General features: G+C 40.6%; 1 long non-coding RNA gene across 1 annotated transcript in view; it reads left to right on the top strand.

Annotated features, from left to right (window-relative positions):
• Positions 1–106: 106 nt before the first annotated feature.
• The window catches only part of LOC144593216 (uncharacterized), a 76,087-nt gene continuing 52,405 nt past the window's right edge, over positions 107–23,788 (top strand). The window contains exon 1 of the long non-coding RNA XR_013547222.1: positions 107–220. This is a non-coding gene — a long non-coding RNA (uncharacterized LOC144593216). The remainder of the gene's footprint in view (positions 221–23,788) is intronic.

Below are 23,788 nucleotides of genomic sequence, written 5' to 3'. Positions count from 1 at the left end.
TCCAGCGCGCGCTCCGCCCCGGGCCGTGCACGCGCCGCCCCCCCCCCCCCCCCCCCTCCTCAGATCGGGGCTCCGGAGTCAGGGCTGGCGGGCGAAGCAAACAAGCTCGGATTCGCGGCGGACGCAAAGGGCACAAGCGTCGGTTATGGCGGCGGAGGCGATGGGAGATGGGATCAGGCAAGCGGATCCTGAGCCGAAAGAGCGCGATTGCCCCATCTCGGTCAGTTGGCAAGCAAGATGAATAAAATATTGTGTAGGAAGGAACTGCAGATGGGGGTGGGGGTGGGGGTCAGTAGACGACTCAAAGAGTTGGAGTAACTCAGCGGGACAGGCAGCATCTCTGGAGAAGGAATGGGTGATGTTTCTGAAGAAGGGTCTCGACCTGAAACATCACCTATTCCTTCTCTCCAGAGATGCTGCCAGTCCTGCTGCGTTACAACAGCACTTCGTGTCTACCTTCTGAATAAAATGTTGAACTGTTCAAATCATCACGGTGTGCTACCTATTGCAATATTTTTTGTATAACGGTATGCCTCAGCTCCAGGTAAGTACCAGGTGAAACTTACACAAATAATAACCAGGCAGGGCCATTCTTCCCCTCCATTTAATGACTTATTTTTGCAGGTTAGTTGCGATTCATTCGAGTCTTTGATTCGTCAATGTATTTTGGGGAGTTTTATTTTGACTGAATGGGGTGAAAATATCCAGTCCCTGTCCTGTCACCAATTTTCACTTTTTTTCTCTTTGCTCCTTTCTCTTTTTTTCAGCAATTTAAAATTTGTTTCATTTCTAACTTTTTCTTATTTCTGATGAAGGGCTGTGACCTTTGGTTTAGTTTATTGTCACGTGTAGTGAGGTACTGTGCACCAGTCAGTGGAAAGACAATACATGATTACAAGTGAGCCATTCACAGTGTACAGATACATGATAAGGAAATAACGTTTAATGCAAGATAAGTCCGTTCAAAGATAATCCGAGGGTCTCCAAATGAGGTGGATAGTAATTCACAACAGCTCTCTAGATATGGTATGATGGTTCAGTTGTCTGATGACAGCTGGGAAGACACTGTCCCTGAATCTGAAGGTGTACATTTTCACATTTCTTTACCTTTTGCCCGATAGAAGAGGGAGTGGCTAGGGTATACAATTCTCTGCAACTTCTTGCGGTCTTGTATGGAGCTGTTTCCAAACCAAACTGTGATTCATCCCGATAAAATGGTTTCTACGGTGCATCTGTAGAAGTTGGTGAGAATTGTTGGGGACATGCCGAACTTCCTCAGCCTTCTAAAGAAGTAGAGTCATTGGTGTGCTTTCTTGGCTGTTGCTTCAATATGGGTTGTCCGGGCAAAGTTATTGGTGATATTTTCTCCTAGGAATTTGAAGTTTTCAACCATCTCCACTTCGGGGTCGTCAATGCAAACTGGGGTATGTGTACCGCTTCACTTCCTGAAGTCGATTACTATCTTCTTTGTCTTGCTGATATTGAGAGAAAGGTTGCTGTCTCAACATTAGCACACGAGTTTCTCGATCTTCTTCCTGTAATCCGTCAGCATTATTTGATATCCGTCCCACAATGGTGGTATCATCTGTGAATTTGTAAATTGAATTAGGTTTGTACATGGCTGCACTGTCGTGGGTGTGCAAGGAGCAAAGAAGGGGGTCAAGACTGCATCCTTGTGGAACACCAGTGATGTGGATTATTATAGAGGATGATTTCTCCTCTATCCTCACTGGTTGGAGTCTGTTGGTCAGGAAGTCGAGGATCCATTGCAGAGATGAGTGCTGACTCCTAGACCTGCATGTTTGGTGTTGTGCTTGGATGGTATAATGGTGTTAAAGATAGAGCTGTAGTCTATGAATAGGAGTCTGACATAGATGTCTACCCAGGTGTTCCAGGGATGAGTGTACAGCAAGGGCAATGGCATCGTCCGTGGACCTGTTGTGGCAATGGGCGAATTGCAATGGGTCAAGGCCGCTTGGTACACCTTGAAGGCTTTGCGGAGATCATAACGGGCCTTCTTGTACCGCGCAGAATCATTTGACTTGTATGCAGCGGACCCGGCCTTCACCTGTGAATGTACCTTGCGGTTCATCCAAGCTTGGGGGAACACTCGGATTGTCTTAGTCGGCACCCGGTCTTCCACGCACTTGTTAATGAAATCATTCACGGCAGAGGCGTACTTATTCAGGTTAGTTGCAGAATCCCTGAATACGGCCCAGTCCACTGATTCAAAGCAGTCACGTCATCCATGTCTGTTGAAATACGATTCCCTTTCAAAAGATGCTGCCTGACTACATATTTTTTATTAGTTTTGCTCAGTTTTTGTCTGCCTTCCAAACTTTTGTACTGTGCAGTCATGAAAGATTTAATGGATCTGGCTTTAGAAAAGAAGAGCATCTCACAAAGGTATGAGCTTGTGACCAATTTTGGATCGATTTACATCATTCTGGCAACTTTATTCAGCAGTCTTTATTCAGCAGTCTTTATTCAGCAACTTTATTCAGCAGTCTCAGTGTGATTCACACTTATTTCACAACAATTTCACAATGTGCATCAAATTATGGCAATTTCAGTACAACATGCCATTTTGAAAATGGCTAAGATAATTATGTCTCTGCTGTGGGAGCGTCTTCCAGGACAACCAGGTTTTAATTGGACTGTTACCCCACTTGGCCTATATCTATGGTACACATTCAATTATTTTATTTAACATCCCAAATCCCTTGTTTACCAGCTTCTCAGTCCATCTTTAGACTGAAGCACCATCTCCTTTTCACCACTTGCTACCCTATTGGAGCTCCAACTTAAGTGCTCTTTCCTTATACCTCAGTTCTGTATTTTCTTTCAAGTGCTCTAGCGCACACAAAGAAATGTGTGTATTCACTGACCAGTGGTGCTCAAAGTTGTACCAAAATTTGTATTTGCAGTCCAAAGATTAAAACAGGTTGGGCTACCAACAAAAAACATGTAATAAGGTATTTTTTGAGCATTGTAATTTTGATGCCTACTTGTCTGATTCACTTGGTTTACGTGAGATTATAAATCAGCATAATCAGTCCTAAATATAGTATCCCCTAAATCTAATACCATGGACTTATTTGGATGGCAGAAGGTGACTTTGTCTTTCACTTGCCATCCACCCTTGTATCAAATATTGACTGAGTCTCTCAACATAGTCCATTGATAGTGCAGAACCAATGAACTGCAGATGCTGCTTTACAAAAAAAGACAAAATGTGCTGGAGTAACTCAGCAGATCAGGTAACATCTCCAGAGAACATGGATAGGTGTTGGGTCGGGACCCTTCCTTGCCGATAGTGGGGGGGGGGGGGGAAGAGGAACGCTGGAAAAGTGGAGGGAGGGGGGAGAAATACGTGCAAGTCCAGGTGGGCACAAACGGGGGGCGGGGAGGGTTACCTGTGTTACTTAAGAGGGTTACCTAAGTTAGTTGTTACCTAAAATTGAAGAATTCAATGTTCATACCTTTGGGTTCTAAGCTATCCAAGTGGAATATGAGGTGCTGTTCCTCCACTTTGCGTGTGGTCTCACTCTGTTCATTGAGGAGGCCCAGGACAGACAGCTCAGTATGGGAATGGTAAGGGGAGTTAAAATAGTTAGCAACCAGAAGGTTCAGCAGGCCTTGGCAGACCAGTTGCCAGTGTTCAGTGAAACAGTCGCCAAGAATATGCATGGTCTTGCTGGAGGCCATATCAGGAACACCGGACGCAATAGATAAGGTTAGAGGAAGTGCACGTGAACCTACATCTTACCTGGAAGGACTGCTGGGGTCCCTAGATAGAGTTGAGGGAGGAGGTATAGGGACAAGTGTTACATCTCCTGCAGGGAAAAGTACTTGGGACAGGGATGGTTTGGTTGGGAATGGATGAGTGAACCAAGGAGTTACAGGGGGAACAGTCTTTGTGGAAGGCAGTAAAGGGTGGGGATGGGAAGATGTGACTGGTGGTGGGATCACGTTGGGTGGCGGAAATGTCGGAGAATATTGTGTTGGATGCGGAGGCTGGCGGGTGAAATCAAAAGGTAAGGATCAGGGGAACTCTATCCTGGTTCCATTGAGGGGAGGATAGCAAGAGCTGACCTACGGGACAGAGAGGAGATGTGGGTCAGGGATCCAACTATGACAGCAGGCGGGGAAATCACATTTACTAAAGAAAGGACATCAGGTGTCCTAGATTGGAAAGCCTCATCTTGGGAGCAGATATAGTGGGGATAGAAAAATTGAGAGCAGGAGACAGTGACTTTGCAAGAGGCAGGATGAAGGGTGGTGTGGTCCATATAACTAGGAATCAGTGAGTTTGTCGTAGATGCCAATCGATAATCCATCGCCTATGTTGGAGACAAAGAGACCAAGAAAGAGGAGAGTGGTGTCAGAGACAGACCAAGTGAATTTGAAATTTGAAGGTAGGCTAGAAGTTAGAGGTAAAGATAATGTAATCAACGACTTCTGCATGGATGTGGCAGGCAGCCCCAATTCAGTCCCCGATGTGGCGGAGAAAGTGTTGAGGGATGGTACCGTTGTACATTCGGGAAAAATACTTTTTAATGTAACCAACAAAAAGGCAGAACACTCACATGGGCCTCATACGAGTCCCCATTGCTACACCTTGAACTTGAAGAAAGTGATAGGAGTTGAAAGATAAGCTGATGAGGGGAGAGCAATTGATTGGGTCGCTGTTCAAGGAAGGGGGACCTTATGATCTTCCTGATGGGGATGGAGATGTAAAGGGACTGGACAACAAAAAATGGACTGGATTTCAATAACTTTAAATTTCCAGTACCCCATTGCCTCATCAGGGACGTCAATCGCTAGGTAAAGATTATTGACTGACATCTACCTCAACCCAATTTCTCTGTTTCTGCCAAATCTACTTCCACGCTGAGGCTTTCCATTCTACGACATCTGAGATGTTCTCTTTCTTTCAGCGTTTCCTCTTTTAACCATTATGCAGGTTTATGCAGATTATGCAGGTTTATGCTGATTTCTGGCAGTTAAAACCCTTTTATCTTTTTCTGTTTTATGCACCACCCTTTATCTCATCAGGTTATAGGCTGACTTATCTCTGACATGGTTGTGGCCTTGAGAATTGACTCATAAAACCTGTCAGTGTACTAGGTTGCCACAAAAGAGCTGGCCCCTATCCAGTATATTTCAGAGCGTGCACGGGAACAGGCTATTTTACATTTAGTCCTTTGCAATGAGGAAGAATTCATGAGGAATCTTGAGGTTTAAAATATCCTGGAGTTAGTGCACATAGTATGATGGAATTCCAAATACAGTTTGTGGATGAACACACAGTGCCTTCAGTTTACATAAGGGCATTATAATATTATAAGAGAGGTGGACTGGGTAATGGAGCTAAGAGGCAGGTTGGCAGAGGAACAATGGCAGATATTTAAACAACTGGTCTATAATGCTAAGAAAGAGGTTATCTCAATCAAAAGGAGGGATTCCATAAGAAATAGGCAGAATGTGTGGTTTACAAAGGAGATAAAAGATAATGGTAAATTGAAAACTAGGGTATACAAAATGGCAAAGGCTTGTGTTATTCCACAAGGCAGATGTTTTTAGGCTCCTGTCACTGAAGACCAAAATGCTCATGAGAAGAGAGAAAATGAATTTTTGGAAAAAATATGTTTGGAGTATAAAAAATAACATTAAAAAAAAATCTATGGATATAGGAAGAGGGTGGTTAAGGTAAATGTGGGGTTTTCAAGAACAAGGCTGGTGAATTAACAACAGCAAATAAAGAAATGGCAGATTTATTGAATAAATGTCTTGCATCAGTCTTCCCCATGGAAGCCATTGCTAATATTTCTAAGATAACAGATGGGCTAATTTCAAATAAATTGTGGAACTTATAATATTCTTAATTGTAAGACATAAAGTATTGGGAATGATTCGGGGACTAAAGACACAAATGTCACCAGGACTTCATGGACAGTACAGTTGGGTTTTAAAGGAAGTACCTGCAGAGATAATAAACCTATTGGATTAAATTTAACAAAACTCACTAAACTGGGAGGGCACCAGAAGACTGAAAAATAGCCAGTGTAGCTCCCTTGTTTAAAAAAAAAGAAAAGGAGAAAGGATTACAGGCCAATTAGTTTGATGGCTATTATTAACAAGATGCTGGAGTGACTAATCTAAGAAGAAATAGCTAATCAATTAAGAAACCAGAATATAATCAAACCTTATTATTAACGTAGTTTTTTGAAAGGTAAATTATGTTTGACAAATTTGCTCAAATTATTTGAATATGTAACAGGGAGAATTGATAGAGGGAAATCAATAGATGAAATGTATATAGATTCCCAAAAGGCATTTGACAATGTGCCACATAGAAAGCTGATGTATAAATTAAAAGCCCATGGTATCTGAGGAAAATGTAGAATAGATCATTGTTAGCTTGGAGAAGGTAACAACAAAGCAAACAGAGATAAAATGTAATCAGGGACAGTCAGACTGGTCGGAGAACTGGGAAGGGGAAGGGATGGAGAGAGATGGAAAGCAAAGGTTGATTTACTCCAGCATTTTGTGTCGATCTTCAGTTTAAACCAGCATCTGCAGTTCCTTCCTACACAGTTCTAGCACACGATTGTTCACTATTTACATTAATGATCAGGAGGAAGGAACAGTATGTAAGGTTTCCAAATTTACCAATGGTACACAAAGGAAGGGCCTGTTCAGATACGAATACTATGATTATGCAAGAGGATATAGATAGATTGTGTGAGTGGACAAATGACTGACATTGCAAAGGGTTTGGAGTTTTTAAATAGGGAGGTATTGTTGCAATTTTATGGGTGTTAATGAGGCCTCACTTGTAACACATTGTATAATTTTGGTCCCCTTACCTAAAAAATATAGCAACATTGGAGGCAGTATAAGGAGATTCACCAGGCTACTTTCTGACTGAGAGTTTTGTTCTACCAAGGGAGACTGAATAATTTGGGCCTATATTCCTTGGAGTTTAAAAGATGGAGTGGTAAAATTCATACATATAGGATCCTGAAGGGGCTTGACAGGGTAAATTTTGGGATGTTCTCACAAGAGGGGTAAGGAGAAATGACCCAGAAGAGAATATGAGAACTACATTGATCTTCCATGTTCATATTAAATGATGGGTCATGCCTGAAGGGCTTGATGGCTTACTTCTCTTACTTCCTTGTGTAGAAGTAGAGAGATTCTGATTGGATCTCTGTAAGTAATGAGTTGCTTCTGACTGAGAATCACAAGGCCAGTCTTTTGAAGACTAATTTAGGGTATTTTGAAGAGGAGAAGCATATCAGATATTGTCTGATGAGGCAGCAGATGAGGCATATTTTCCATGTACCATATCAGTGATGCTTGAAACAAAAAAAATAATTATTGCAACTTAGATTGATTCTCTCTTTGCTGAAAGGAAGATACGCACAATCTCCCAAATGTTCTAGGGGCCGGAGAACCTAGGGTAATGGAGGAACTGAAGGAAATCCACATTAGGCAGGAAATGGTTTTGGGTAGACTGATGGGACTGAAGGCTGATAAATCCCCAGGGCCTGATGGTCTGCATCCCAGGGTACTTAAGGAGGTGGCTCTAGAAATAGTGGAAGCATTGGAGATCATTTTTCAATGTTCTATAGATTCAGGATCAGTTCCTGTGGATTGGAGGATAGCAAATGTTATCCCACTTTTTAAGAAAGGAGGGAGAGAGAAAACGGGTAATTATAGACCAGTTAGTCTGACATCAGTGGTGGGGAAGATGCTGGAGTCAATTATAAAAGACGAAATTGCTGAGCATTTGGATAGCAGTAACAGGATCATTCCGAGTCAGCATGGATTTACGAAGGGGAAATCATGCTTGACAAATCTACTGGAATTTTTTGAGGATGTAACTAGGAAAATTGACAGGGGAGAGTCAGTGGATGTGGTGTACCTCGACTTTCAGAAAGCCTTCGACAAGGTCCCACATAGGAGATTAGTGGGCAAAATTAGGGCAAATGGTATTGGGGGTAGGGTACTGACATGGATAGAAAATTGGTTGACAGACAGAAAGCAAAGAGTGGGGATAAATGGGTCCCTTTCGGAATGGGAGGCAGTGACCAGTGGGGTACCGCAAGGTTCGGTGCTGGGACCCCAGCTATTTACGATATACATTAATGACTTAGACGAAGGGATTAAAAATACCATTAGCAAATTTGCAGATGATACTAAGGGCTGGGGGGTAGTGTGAATTGTGAGGAAGATGCAATGAGGCTGACGGGTGACTTGGACAGGTTGTGTGAGTGGGCGGATACATGGCAGATGCAGTTTAATGTAGATAAGTGTGAGGTTATTCACTTTGGAAGTAAGAATAGAAAGGCAGATTATTATCTGAATGGTGTCAAGTTAGGAGGAGGGGGAGTTCAACGAGATCTGGGTGTCCTAGTGCATCAGTCAATGAAAGGAAGCATGCAGGTACAGCAGGCAGTGAAGAAAGCCAATGGAATGTTGGCCTTCATAACAAGAGGAGTTGAGTATAGGAGCAAAGAGGTCCTTCTACAGTTGTACCGGGCCCTGGTGAGACCGCACCTGGAGTACTGTGTGCAGTTTTGGTCTCCAAATTTGAGGAAGGATATTCTTGCTATGGAGGGCGTGCAGCGTAGGTTCACTAGGTTAATTCCCGGAATGGCGGGACTGTCGTATGTTGAAAGGCTGGAGCGATTGGGCTTGTATACACTGGAATTTAGAAGGATGAGGGGGGATCTTATTGAAACATATAAGGTAATTAGGGGATTGGACACATTAGAGGCAGGAAACATGTTCCCAATGTTGGGGGAGTCCAGAACAAGGGGCCACAGTTTAAGAATAAGGGGTAGGCCATTTAGAACGGAGATGAGGAAGAACTTTTTCAGTCAGAGAGTGGTGAAGGTGTGGAATTCTCTGCCTCAGAAGGCAGTGGAGGCCAGTTCGTTGGATGCTTTCAAGAGAGAGCTGGATAGAGCTCTTAAGGATAGCGGAGTGAGGGGGTATGGGGAGAAGGCAGGAACGGGGTACTGATTGAGAGTGATCAGCCATGATCGCATTGAATGGCGGTGCTGGCTCGAAGGGCTGAATGGCCTACTCCTGCACCTATTGTCTATTGTCTATTGAAATCAGATTGAGTGAATTTATCAAATTCTGAAAAGTCTTTTTTGAGTTTAGTCTAAAACTTAATTAATTTCAATCACTGTTTCCATTAATATACAGGGTTGTGTCATTTTGGTATTATCTTTTTTTTTAGGGATACCTGTGTTTTTAAGAACCGTATCCTTTATTTTCATATAATTTCGCAATGTATTGGTTCTTTTCATTGTCCTGGGGAACAAAATTTTGGCTTCTTTTATTCACAAAATTCAGATTTAAAGTTAATGTGTAAATAATCTGCCGTGGTTATTTCATCCAGGTTGTGGTTTCTTTTTCATTTCACTCTTTTGACTTGTGGAAAAATATTTGCGAATTCATTTATAAATGATTATTCTCAGGAAAACTGTATTTTATGGTTCTATTTGGTTCTCGTCATTTCTCTTCACCTGTTTGTATTCATTATAATTTACCCAATCCCCTTACCTCCTAGATTATTTGTACATCATAGATCTTTCTACTTATCCCTAATGCTGCCACTAATAGTCCTACTTAACAGCGCTGTCTCACTTCCTCCTTAATCTGCTTTAATTTAATTTATTTTCTTGGAACCTTACCACATATTCCCAAATACATTTTAAGTTTCTGTTGCACTTTCTCCAACAACTATGTTTCACGGTAGTGTTTTTCAAATAAAGCCTAAGTGTGCATTTATAATAAGGATAAGATTTATATTCCTTTTTGCAAACTCTCAATAAATTATGCCGGCACAATTGAAGCAGCACAGCCTCATTTAGTGCTATACAACATAGAACACACTAGGGACAATTTATAGAAGCCATTTAACCTACAAACCTTCATGTATTTGGAAAGTGGGAGAAATCCGGAGCACCCAGAGAAAATCTATGTGGTCACAGGAAGAATGTACAAATATCTGTACAGACTGAAGGTATTTATTCACAAAATGCTAGAGTAACTCAGCAGGTCAGGCAGCATCTCAGGAGAGAAGGAATGGGTGACGTTTCGGGTCGAGACCCTTCTTCAGACTGATGTCGGGGGGGGGGGGGGGGGGGGGGGGGGGGGGCGGGACAAAGGAAGGATATAGGTGGAGACAGGAAGATAGAGGGAGATCTGGGAAGGGGGAGGGGAAGAGAGGGCCAGAGGAACTATCTAAAGTTGGAGAAGTCGATGTTCATACCACTGGGCTGCAACCTGCCCAGGCGAAATATGAGGTGCTGTTCCTCCTCAAGGTCTGTACAGACTGCACCCATATTCAAGATCAAACTCGGGTCTCTGGCACTGTCAGGCAGCAACCCTACCGCTGTGCCACTGTGTCATCCTAAAATTATTATTAATGGTGCTAAAATACCAACTACTTTCATGGTCACCACAATTTGTCAAAACTGTTTTTTTTACACACTTGTGAAGTTTAAAAAAAATAAGTTAATGAATTTACAATAAGACAGCTGAATGGAATCAATGGAAAGTGTTACACCCTCTGCAAAGTATATACAAAAGATACCTTAAACATGCGAAAAAGAACAATGCTAACCATCAAATTCTCACCACTATCCCATAACTTAAACTATTTGACACTCTTACCTCCTAAACTCAACTACTCATGGATCCCTAAATTAATGGTTTTGTATGAAAGTTCCTGAGTTAGTCAATCTGGGACAAATATACTTTCCTGAGTTCAATTGATTGGGTTGACACCTGTGCTGAGTGCAGTGCCCATGTTTGTACTCCCATCCATTATCTGGTTTGTGCACTAATGTAGGTGCAGGATCAGAACAAGATCAATTACTGATTACTGATTAGTTAGCTATGCCATGATCTCCTTATTGACTGGCTGCCTGTAGCCATGTTTCTTCACTGTTATCTTGTCACACAGGCCTCAACTTCTGGATTTCGATGTGAACAATTTGTCTTAGTTAAATTAGCTGCAGCAAGGTTTATCAGTGTACTGTTCCCTTTTGAATTGTAAATTATTCTTTATTTGACAGAAGTTGTGACTTACGCCAATTCTGCAGTCTTCTTGATGTAACACAGAAAATAACAGCCCCAAGGTCTGCTGAAGTAATTTTCCGTGGCTGCAATTTAATGTTTTTTTAATTCCCTATTAAACCATTTGGGGAACACGATGATAATTACACAATATTGATGTCTTCCATCTAGATTTCCAAATCCTATGCTTGAAAGAAGCATGAAGAGTGTAGAGTACACAGATTGAGTGCAAAACATTTTTTTAAATTGATGCAAAAACCTTTGGTGATTGGCTGCAGTGCATGCCATTCTGTCTAAAAAACAAGCTATTTCTGAATGTTTTTTTCTCTTTAAACTTTTAATTAAAAACATGGGGATTAATCTCTGAGTATTTGATCTCGTTCCTATTTTAACAAAAAAAACCTGTATAGAATGAGTACTTGTTCACTCAATAATGCTCTAATAAGGAGTTGCAAGTCACAGCTGTTTATTCTTGGGAATTTGGGTTGAAATAACAGTAGAAGCTAATAATAATGATTAATATTAAATATGGCCGTTTGGTGGCTGAATTTTGACAGTGTTTAGTTTTGTTAGTTTAGGATATGGGATAATTAAGTTACTTCTCAGGGAGAACAGTTGCATTTATATAGATTCACTTTCAACCCCTGACCTATTGAAATTCTCTAACACTTGGTAATAAGCTACCATCTTTTGTTTTCTTTTCAGTTTTGAGATAAGTTTCATATGTATATTCATTTTCCATACTTTCTGGGCTCCAGAATATCTCAATTACATGTTTTCCCTTGATAACATAATCTAGAAAACAATGCTGGTTTAATGTTGATGGTAACCATTCTTACAGAGCATGAACTCTCCACCATCTCTACATCGTCAAGGTCCGCTTATTGGTTCACTGTATCAGATGAGGAGAACTTCCCTCAAGTTAAATATTGGGAGGACCAAACCCTTTGGATTTGGTTTACATCACAACTAGCCACCAGTTGTATTCCATATCCAAGCATCTGTCTGAAAATGAATAGCACTGCCTGCAACCCTGGTGAGCATTTGAATACTCAATAAGTTTCAATTCACATTTTTCATAAGACCTAACCCATCCCACTTTGCACCATTCTTTTTATGCCGATGGTAGGAAATTCTGGTAATAATCTATACCTTTCTGAAAACCCTGCATTATGCCTACAGGTACTTTACTTCCTAAGGTGTCAAGAGGGAATGGTCGTTAATTTGAAGCAGCTTTACATTACCAAGTGATAAGGTCAAAATTGCTGGTATCCTTCTTGGCATATGTTGGTTAAGTCAATGGCATAGTAGCTTTCCTGGCAAGTGACAACTGTAAGGCCACGAACCAAGGCCAGTAGATACCAAATCAATTTATTTTGCTTTTCTGATAGGCAGTGAAAAGTAACATCAGTCTTCTGATTCCAAGAAGGAATGCTGAGGTCTCAGGTGCTGCACCACAAGTCTTCTTGAATGAACTGGAAGTAATTTTTACAATTAAGTATATTTGACTCAAAATGCTTCATTTAAATCATAAGAATTGTCACGTTATCAGCCTCCCAGCTGTATCAACACAAGGCATGGGAGCTAACATAATCTGAATACAATTTCTGAGTAAATGCGTGAGATTTTAACACTACAAGCAATTCCAATAATCTGAGATGGAGTTGATATCAAGTTCATTCTCTTAGATAACTTTTAACACTGTCCACATTCCAAGGTGGACAACTCTGAGCTCAGTCTGACATTTTGGGGAAAGCAGAGTGTCTGTGAGTAAAATTGTTATTCTGTACTTCATACTGACCTTATGAATTGAATGAAGCATATTGACTCAAATATACTTAATTGTAAATATTCATTGTAGCTCCATCAGGTGGTAATATTTCATTTTACAATAGTAACAAAATAATTAAATATAAGTTTCTTCTGAAAGGGAATAAAAATAAACCACCCTATAGGTATTATATTTAGAAAAGAGTGATCTCTATTTGAAACGAGAGGCAGTGATTTTATTAAGGATATTTAATAGAGGACGTTAGAAATAAGACTATAGAAACATGAGGAAATTATAAATATGCCATGTTGTTAGGGGGTCATAATGATATGAACTAGGTTGGGTGTCAAATTTATTAAATCTGCTGCATTAGTGGATAAATGGGTACCAAATGGACACGAATGATAGAAAATACATTGCAAAATAAAAATTAGAAATGCAGGAAATACTTCAGGACAGTAAGTTCAGTGAAGAGAAAACTCAAAATTAACATTTCAGGACAAGCTTTCATCTGAAATGAACAAACTAAATATATAAGAATGCATTTCACATATTTCCTTACAATATAGGAGACCATTTGACCCATTGAGGCTATGCTCTTTGAGCTATCCTATCAATCCCATTCACCCACTTATTACCCTGCATCCTACTTTCTCCTGACATCAAATGCCCAAAGCTCATTTCCACCTTCCCAATCTTTCTACTTGTGCACTTAATTATAATTAAAGTAGCCAGTTAACCTACCAATACCAGACCTTGCACGTGGGAGGAAACTAGAGAAACTGGAGAAAACTCACACAGTCACAGGGAGAATGTGCAAACTCTGCACTGACAATACTAGAGGTCAGAGTTGAACCAGAGTCATTGGTATTATAAGGCATGTGGTACTGTACCATTATGTCTACTTCTAATTTGGAGATGGGAAAGAATTTGTGATCCAGCTATAAATCTATTGAATAGCAAAAAAGTTTGTTTTGCTCAGCATAGTCAATTTATGGCATTGAAGAGATACAACTACATCATTTATTTCTAAATAAAAACAGAATAATTACTTCAGAAAAAAATGCAGTCATTGCAAGATAGGTGCATATAAATTAAAGGGACTGTGTTGGAAAGCAAGGACAAATGGTAAAGAGGTATATAAATGGAAATAACAATTAGTATTTGAGATGGTTGCACTCCATGTTGAGTTCAGAGTGCATCTTGCCAAAGAATGGAATGCAGTTAATTGAGTTTATGTTAACCTTTGTTGGTTCACCTTAGGAAAATGAGGATGGTGAAGCCAGTGGAAAATTTGTAAAGAGTATAAAAGTAAATCAATGCCTTTTTTGTGTCTGGAGGGCAAATAGTGAAAATATTTCATCTAATCTTTTATGAGAACTGAGAAGAGCTAGTGTGGTAGGTTTTAAGTAGATTGTGGTGGCAATTTTGCTCCCTAATGGTTAACAAGTGGAGTATGATGCAGAATTAGAACAGTTTCTTCTAAGAGGTGAAGAGAGTATGGTTTATAGGTGCATCACTCTGGAAGTGAAAGAAATTCTGAAGGTTGATCCAATGGCAGTGGAGTCTGAGGAATGAATGGTTTGGACAAGTAGAGTACTGAGGGGACGGTTTAGAAAAGATATGGAAGTTGGCACAAATGTTCAAAGAGGAGGGAAATCTTTAGCTGAAGAAAATAAAAGTCATATATTAGAAGTACAATCCAATCCTAGTAAATATGATGAATTGAAGAAGGAAAGGCAAGTGTTGTCAGTGGGCCAAGTGAAGGCAAGAGAATGAAGAAATAGCCGTAAAAGTTTTAAATCTGATGTCTAATAATTTAACTGGCATAGCTGCATTGTATTCTACCTGTCCCTACAGTACCATGGCGAGGAGGTAGTACAAATTTTTTTAAAAACATTTTGTAAACCAGCATTTGCAGTTCCTCATCTGCTTGCCTGAAGCTTGAACTTACAGTAATTATTCTAGCTTTTGGTGAAAACATGCACTTATGTTACTAGCCACCAGTAACTATAACAGCCGACACATTTCTTCTTCTTCCTCTATTCAGGATTCCATGATTCATTATTCTATTATTCATTCTTGGCATTCGGGAGTTTGAGAATTGTTTGGCATTTGTTCCTACTGCTGCAATTTATTTAATTGCTGCGTGCTGCAGAGGCTGGCTCTTCTTGAGCTTAGTGAATTAATTAACGATATTGTCACCACAATGCATAGAGAAAAGATTGTGATTCAGGAAAGAAATTTCTATTCAAAATAGATGTCTATTCAAAATGGACTGTCGGCAGGAATTCATCCCAAAGCTCTGTCAGCCATCACTGCCTCCATTGTTTCTATTTTACAGAATTCCTCACCTAGGCAATTTATGGTTGCTTTCTAACTTTTCAAGACATGCAGAACATGTAAGATTCTAATTAAACAAAATATATGGTTTTAACCATAGGTTGTCAACTTCAGAAGCTTTCAGAAATAAATTGGGGTTTTTTACCTCCAAGAAAAATATCTCAAAAACAAGCTTTCTGGTGTAATAAATGGAAAGAAAATAAGTTTTTAAGAATGTTGTATAAATGCGTCTCACTCTAGCCGTTTCTAATCTATGTTTCTCTTGAAGTAAATTTTGCTTTTGTATTGCATGCTCCAGCCAAATGGCATTAGCAGCAAAAACCTTTTGCTGATACTGTTTCTAACAATGTTTCTCCCTGTGGACTGGAGATCAGAAATTCTAGAAGGCAGGAGAATGATTTCCTGCCAGTGCAATTTTATATGCAGGAGGCATACTGAGGGAGTTCCTGGGCTTTCCCAGTAAACATTGTTGACAGCACCATTCTGGACCTCAGCCCGGTGTGAAGTCTAGTGAGCTCACTTGCAGCCTATACTTGTATAATCAATAAGCCTGCGTTTCTACTAAAATTACCAAACAACAGTAAACTATGTGCATGGAGCTAGCTGTTCTTGGTGCTGAAAAGAAGGGTATCAGGCTCCAAGCTAGTGTCAAAAATCTCTGGGAAAGTAAAATTGATGTTATCTTACTACTACTTATTACTTACTAACGTTGCAGGTGTCGATCAGAGCACCTGTAAGTGTGACTGCTGCTAGCAGACAACTCCATCATCAATGAAAATCTATTTAACCCTTACTCTACATATACAAAGGCACCCTCCTTGTTATTTGTTGTTTTTCCATCACATTTCCAGGGGACATTTTTTGTTTTGGAGCGGCATTTATGGGTCAGTTAAGTGAGCACCACAAACATACTTGAAACCATTTCGACCATGACTATTTTCTCACAATGTGGGATGGATGGCATTCACCACGGATGATTGAGAAGTGTTCTGTGCCATCATTAAAAATGATATTGCTTATGGGATAAACAATAGACAATAGGTGCAGGAGAAGGCCATTCGGCCCTTTGAGCCAGCATCGCCATTCAATGTGATCATGGCTGATCATTCAGAATCAGTACCCCGTTCCTGCCTTCTCCCCATACCCCCTGACTCTGCTATCATTAAGAGCTCTATCTAGCTCTCTCTTGAAAGCATCCAGAGAATTGGCCTCCACTGCCTTCTGAGGCAGAGAATTCCACAGATTTACAACTCTCTGAGTAAAAAAGTTTTTCCTCATGTCCGTTCTAATGAAAAGTTTTTCCTCATCTCCATTCTAAATGGGATGTGAGTGTCATTGTCATCCCTAATTACATTGGACAATATGATGATGAATGACCTTGAGTTGAACCACTGCAGGCTGTGTGGTGAATGTGTATCACAGTGCTGTTTGGTAGGAAGTAAGTTTAATGAAGCAAGTGATCCTGGCAAAACCCAAACTGATCATCTGTGATCAGGTTATTATTGAGGAAGTGCCATTCAGTCACATTGTTATTAATGCCTGTAGGCCCCTTACTGATAACTGTGTTCAGATGGGTGGGGTAACAGAGAGCTCGAATAGCCATGCCCTTTTTTGGAGAAAATCTGCTTGGATAATTTTCTGTGTCTTGAGTAGAGGCCAATGTTGTAGATGTATTAGAATAGCTTGGCTAAATGGGCATCTAGATCTGCAGTACTAATCTGAGTTTTGTATTTAAATTGTATTTATGTTCCATAACTTTTATTGTATTTAATGCATTAAGCTGCACCTTGATCTCACCTGAAGTGATTAATTAACAGGAATCATGGGAAAAGGACAAATAGGATTTCTTGAAGATGGTCCCAAATGCTTAAGTCTTTTGCTAATTTCACCCTTTTCTTCTTCCATTCCTGTTTGGTTGAATTGTACTCCACAATCGGGAAGATGTTTCCTGCCTCTAGCGTGTCCAATCCCTTAATAATCTTATATGTTTCAATAAGATACTCTCTCATCCTTCTAAATTCCAGAGTATACAAGTCCAGTCACTCCAGTCTTTCAACATACGACAGCCCTGCCATTCCGGGAATTAACCTCGTGAACCTACACTGCACTCCCTCAATAGTAAGAATGTCCTTCCTCAAATTTGGAGACCAAAACTGCAAACATTACTCCAGGTGTGGTCTCACTAGGGTCCTATCTTGAGACTCTCCATAACATCAGTACAGAGTTTATTCGTACAATCGTTGTTGTGTATATACATGTCTTAAACAGATAGCTTAGTAATGATAAGGCCAAATAGGCCTTATCATATTAGTTTATCATATTAGTTTTCTCACCAGACTCAATCTGGCAGTTCTATCTTTGCTTTGGCTAACCCAATCAGTGGTAGACTTCTCAAACTCTCATGGTGAGGTGCCATTGTATTCATGGAGCTCAACCAGAATACATTGTGTTCTTGATGCTCAAAGTGCTTTATGAAAGTCAAGAGTGTTTAATTGTCATATGTACTGAAATGAATTCCTTACTTGCAGCAGCACAACAGGTTTGTAAACACAGTATTTCATTGATAACATGATAAACACACAAACAAAAAAGAAGTTTAATAAATTTAAAAATCCAATATAATGCAAAACAAAACAAAGCCCGAAGTCCCTAGTGCAATTAAGGCAGTTTGTATTTCAGTGTTCGTGGTTTTCAATATCCTGATGGCTTTTGGGAAGAAGCTGTTCCTGGACCTGGATATCATGGTTTTCAGACTCCTATTCCTTCTTCCTGATGACAAGAATGAAATGAGAGCAGAGCCAGGGTGGTATGGGTCCTTGATGACGCTGGCTGCCTTTTTGAAGCAGTGCCTCCTATAGATTCCTTTGATCGTGGAGAGCTCAGTTGATGGACCTGTAAGTGGAAGAAAAAAACTGCAGATGCTGGTTTAAATCGAAGGTAGACACAAAAAGCTGGAGTAACTCAGCGGGTCAGGCAGCATCTCTGGAGAGAAGCAATGGGTGACGTTTCGGGTCAAGACCCTTCTTCAGACTGATGTCAGGGGAGGGGGTGGGTCAAATATAGAATGTAGTCGGAGACAGGAAGACTAGTGGGGGAACTGGGAGGGGGAGGGGATAGAGAGGGAAAGCAGCGACTAAAGTTCGAGAAATCAATGTTCATATCGCTTGGGTGTAAACTACCCAAGCGAAATATGAGGTGCTGTTCCTCCAATTTGCGCTGGGCCTCACTCACTCTGACAATGCAGGAGGCCCAGGACAGAAAAGTCAGATTGGGAATGGGAGGGGAGTTGAAGTGCTGAGCCACTGGGAAGTCAGGTAGATTAAGACCGACTGAGTGGAGGTGTTCAGTGAAACGATCGCCAAGCCTGCGCTGGGTCTTGCCGATGTAGAGAAGTTGGCACCTGGAACAGCGGATACAGCAGATGAGGTTGGAGGAGGTGCAGGTGAACCTCTGCCTCACCTAGAAAGACTGTTTGGGTCCTTGAATGTAGTCGAGGGGGGAGGTAAAGGGACAGGTGTTGCATCTCCTGCGGTTGTAGGGGAAAGTACCTGGGGAGGGGGTGGTTTGGGTGGGAAGGGACGAGTGGACCAAGGTGTTTCGAAGGAAACAGTCTCTGCGGAAAGCAGAAAGGGGTGGAGATGGGAAGATGTTGCCAGTAGTGGGATCCTGTTGCAGGTGATGGAAATGTTGGAGGATAATATGTTATAGACAATAGACAATAGGTGCAGGTGTAGGCCATCCGGCCCTTCGAGCCAGCACCACCATTCAATGTGATCATGGCTGATCATTCTCAATCAGTACCCCGTTCCTGCCTTCTCCCCATACCCCCTGACTCCGCTATCCTTCAGAGCTCTATCTAACTCTATCGAGCTCTATCTATCGTTGTATGCGATGACTGATGGGGTGGAAGGTGAGGACAAGGGGGACTCTGTCCTTATTACGAACAGGGGGAGGGGGAGCAAGAGCAGAGCTGCGGGATATCGAGGAGACTCTCGTGAGAGCCTCATCTATAATGGAGGAGGGGAACCCCCATTTCCAAAAGAATGAGGACATCTCCGATGCCCTTGTATGAAACACCTCATCCTGGGCGCAGATGCAGTGTAGATGGAGGAATTGGGAGTAGGGGATAGAGTCTTTACAGGTAAATCTTTACCTGTAAGTGTTCACCATTTTTTGTAATCTCCTTTGCGCTTCTGCATTTTAGTTGCAAAATCAAGCTGTGATGCAACCAACCAATATGCTCACGAACATACACCTGTAAAAATTCAAGAGATTATTTGTCGACCTACCAAATCTGCTCAATCTTTTAAGGAAGTAGAGGCGTGGATGGGCTTTCTTTATGAATTCATCAATGTCCTGGGTCCAGAACAGATATTCAGAGATAGGCACACCCAGAAACTTGAAGTTGTTGACTCTCTCCACCACTAACACATCAATGAAGACAGATTTATAGATCCTCTGCCAAATAGTATGCAGCGGGATTCACCAGTTGTGGCAGATCAAGGAAGCCTCCTCCTGCTTAATGCTGTGAGACTTAATTAAATCTAGATTCTATGCTGAAGATACCCAGGGGTCATCCTATCAATGATGTATCATTGTGCTGTTGTTTCTATTTTCTGCCTTGCCACTTTGACAGTATTTACCCTGGGGTTGTGATAGAGAAGTCTGGGAAGTTGTCAGAAAGTTATAACTTAATGATTGTGAATATAGCAGATTTTTACTTTGCTGCTTTTTTGGATCCCCCCGACATTTAGATATAACTTCAAGTTAGGATGAATCTTCAGAGTTGACTGGGTTGGATTTTGAATCCATTGTCTAGACTGATTCCTAATATAGAACAGTACAGCATGAACACACCCTTTAGCCCACAATGTCTGTGCCAAACATAATGCCAACACCAACCTTTATCTCTATTCCCTGCATGTCCATGGACATATCATGGGCGGCACGGTAGCGCAGCGGTAGAGTTGCTGCTTTACAGCGAATGCAGCGCCGGAGACTCAGGTTCGATCCTGACTACGGGTGCTGCACTGTAAGGAGTTTGTACGTTCTCCCCGTGACCTGCGTGGGTTTTCTCCGAGATCTTCGGTTTCCTCCCACACTCCAAAGACGTACAGGTATGTAGGTTAATTGGCTGGGTAAATGTAAAAAATGTCCCTAGTGGGTGTAGGATAGTGTTAATGTGCGGGGATCACTGGGCGGCACGGACTTGGAGGGCCGAAAAGGCCTGTTTCCGGCTGTATATATATATATGATATGATATATCGAAAAGTTACTTAAATGCTACTTTCATATCTGTCTTCATCAGCACTCCTCGCAGCCTGATACAGGCACTCACCATCTTCTGTGTATTTAAAAAAAAACTTGTCTCACACATCTTTAAACTTTGCCCCTCTCACTTTTAAGCTCCCGCGCACGATGAAAGCAATCATGGTGAAAGCAATCCCAGCGAGGACTGCCTTTGGCATAAATTTGGGAGAAGATTGACTATGATAAGATTGTAGCCCTATCTTTGAGCCATGTTTATTGATCTGCAGCTCTATATTTGGAAGTTGGAACCTACAAATTGATAAGTAGGAATATAAGTAGAGTCTAGTTTTATATTCTAGAAATTTTTCAGTATACAGAATTGTACATGAATTGTACATGTGGTTCAGCACCTTTCAATTGTGGTAGGACATTTCCAGCAGGCTATCTTGCTATAAAAGCCGAAAAGGAGGTTTTGTTAGACTGAACAATCAGGTTGTTCCTAATTCAGTCTGCCATTATGAAGGAATGCCAACTGTGACGTATATCTGGCTCCTTCACCTCAGGAATTTGTGTGCCATCACAGATATAGTGGTGAGTTCAGAAATGTAATGGGAGCCCAGATAGTTTCCAAGTAATTTATGGCTGAAGCATTGTAATGTGCAGACATGGAAGTCTAAAATGTGCAGGCCAGCACAATGCAACGAGTGGGAGAGTCCCTACAGAATCAAAAGGCTATTCAGTAGTTAAATATACTTATTGTACAGGCATAACTTTAATCATTGAGTTGAGAAGTTATTTTGGAAATTAGAAATTTAAGTAATAGACAAGATTAGCAAACCAACATTGTTAGTTAGATTAACATTGAAATACATTTTGAATGTTTCAATAGTTAATTTTACTGTGGTCTTTTCAAAAATACCTGGCCAAAGATTATATCTTAACGGACATCACAAAAGCAATTTATCTGGTCATTATCAATTTATGTTTGTTGAACTGTATGCGAATTTGCTATTGCATTCAACTCATTAAAACAATGAGTAGATTTTAATAGTGTTGTAAATAGTTTGGAACATTGTGTAGTGCTGAAATGGTATATATAGGCATTTTTATTTTCTTCTGATTCAGATGACCTTAGTTCTGATTTGTCAGGCACTAACTTTGACCCAGTTGAACCTAATTGAAGGCTGTCATTCTGGGCAAGGAATTGCAATATTTATTATGCGACTGTATGGGACCTTGGTAAGTGTCTTCTTGGAAGCACAGCATATCAAACAATGCATTCCCCAGTTCGGAACTAAATATCACTCTGGATCATGTGTTTAATTCCGAATGGTGGGCCAGAATTACCAAGTTTTTGAAATAAGCACATTGATATGTTTGTGACCATTAAGTTAATAAATGTTACGTGGTACAATTAACAGAGAAATGTGATTGTAAATGTCTTTATTAAATTAAAAAGGGGAAAATAATATTCTTAAAATGTTCAGCTGTTAGATTGGTTTGCCATTTCCCTGAGAGCTATTTTTGACAATGCATGTGTTCATTGCTGCTTCTGGTATTGATCCAGATTTAAAGCTTTGAAATAATAAAATTGTTAACACCTGCTATTGCTTCTCATGGTAGTCACCAACATCACAAATAGCTATCCTTTTTATAGCTTGTAAATGCTGGATCACAATGTGACCTCCATAAATCATTTGAAAAATAAAGGCATTGATTTCAAATGTGAATTGTTCAACAGTGACATTGTACTTGAAGGAGGGATTCTCAAAGTCTGAGTATGAGAATCTTTTTTAAACTTACTGCTTATTTTCTCCACTTTTTTCTGAAGTGGGCCTGAATAAGTCTGGGTCTCTCAATCAACTATTTCTTTTGGAGGGGAGGAGGAGTGTTTGGTAGGGTGGGGTGGAAAGCGGAATGAGCTGACTAGAAAATTGTTTAAGGTTGTTCTGTATTTCTTCCCTTATGTTCTGTGAAGCTGTGGTTGTCCAGAATTTGCATTCTCTCCAGGATAAAAGAAACAATGTTTAAGCTCTGTATCTGTCGCTGAAAGGAAGATCCTTTTAATTACTTCTCTCACTAGCCAAACAAAAAAGAATCTTTTTTTGGAGATTCTGTTTTTAAAAGCTAATTGTATAGTTTTGCTAAACCAGGCCACTTGGCCTTATTACAGCAAAATGTTACTGTCTTCCAAAACAGAGTTGCCGCAAGGCCAGCAGGTTCTCAAAGAGAGGAACACAGAACATGGAACATTACAGGACGTGAACAGGCTCTTCAGGAATGTCTGTGCTGAACATGATGCTAGGTTAAACTAATCTCGGCCTGACCATGATCTTTATCCCTTCATTTCCTGCAGGTCCATAAATGCCACTTTCATATCTGCCTTCAGCACCATCTCTGGCAGTCACCCACAACTCTTTTAACATTAAAAGAAAACCTGCGTACATCTCCTTTAAATTTTGCGCCGCTCACCTTCAGGCTATGTCTTTGCCTTTCCACTTTGAAAAAGGTTCAAACTGTCAATCCTATCTATGCATCTTATAATTGTATATATTTCTATCAGGTCTCTCCTCAGCTTCTGATGCTCCAGAGAAAATGATCCAAGTTTGTCCAACCTCTCTTTATAGCTAATAGCCTCTAATCCAGGCAATATTCTGGAAAACCTGTGCCCTCTCAAAAGTATCCACAAGCTTCTGGTAATTGGGTGACAAAAACTGCACATGTTACTCCAAACATGGCCTAACCAAAGTTCTATAAATTTGCAACATGATATCCTGATTCATACTCAATTAAGTCAAGTACACCACGTACCTTCTTTACTACTCTTTCTATTTGTGTTGCCACCCATGGACTTGGACCCCTAGATCTCTCTATCCATGAAGGCTGTTAAGGTTCTTGACTCTAACTGTATTCTTTCCCCTTACATCCATCCTCTCAAAGTGCATTAATGGAATTAATCTTTATTATTAATTGAACCCCATTACAGTTGTGGTCCAAGCAGATTGGCAGCATCCGATATACAATATAAATGATTTAAATCGTTAAGATATTCCTTGATCTTACAGCAGCAACTTCCCAATAAGATTGGTTTCAACCTGATCTTCAAAGTTTCCGACATCCATTGCAATTCATAAACTAATAATTAATCACTGTTAAAATCTTTTTTGCCAAAAATTGAAATACTACAAGGCATTTAAAAATATATATTTCTCTTGACCACAAGAAATTAAATTTACTTTTCCTTCATATCACCATTGAGCGCTCCCTGCACACTAACACCATCCTGCACACAAGGAACAATTTACAATTTCACCAAGC

The sequence above is a fragment of the Rhinoraja longicauda genome, chromosome 4, assembly GCF_053455715.1.
Source record: "Rhinoraja longicauda isolate Sanriku21f chromosome 4, sRhiLon1.1, whole genome shotgun sequence".
Classification (NCBI taxonomy): Eukaryota; Metazoa; Chordata; class Chondrichthyes; order Rajiformes; family Arhynchobatidae; genus Rhinoraja; species Rhinoraja longicauda.
The sequence above is the reverse complement of the archived record's forward strand: the minus strand, read 5'-3'. Positions and strand labels throughout refer to the sequence as shown.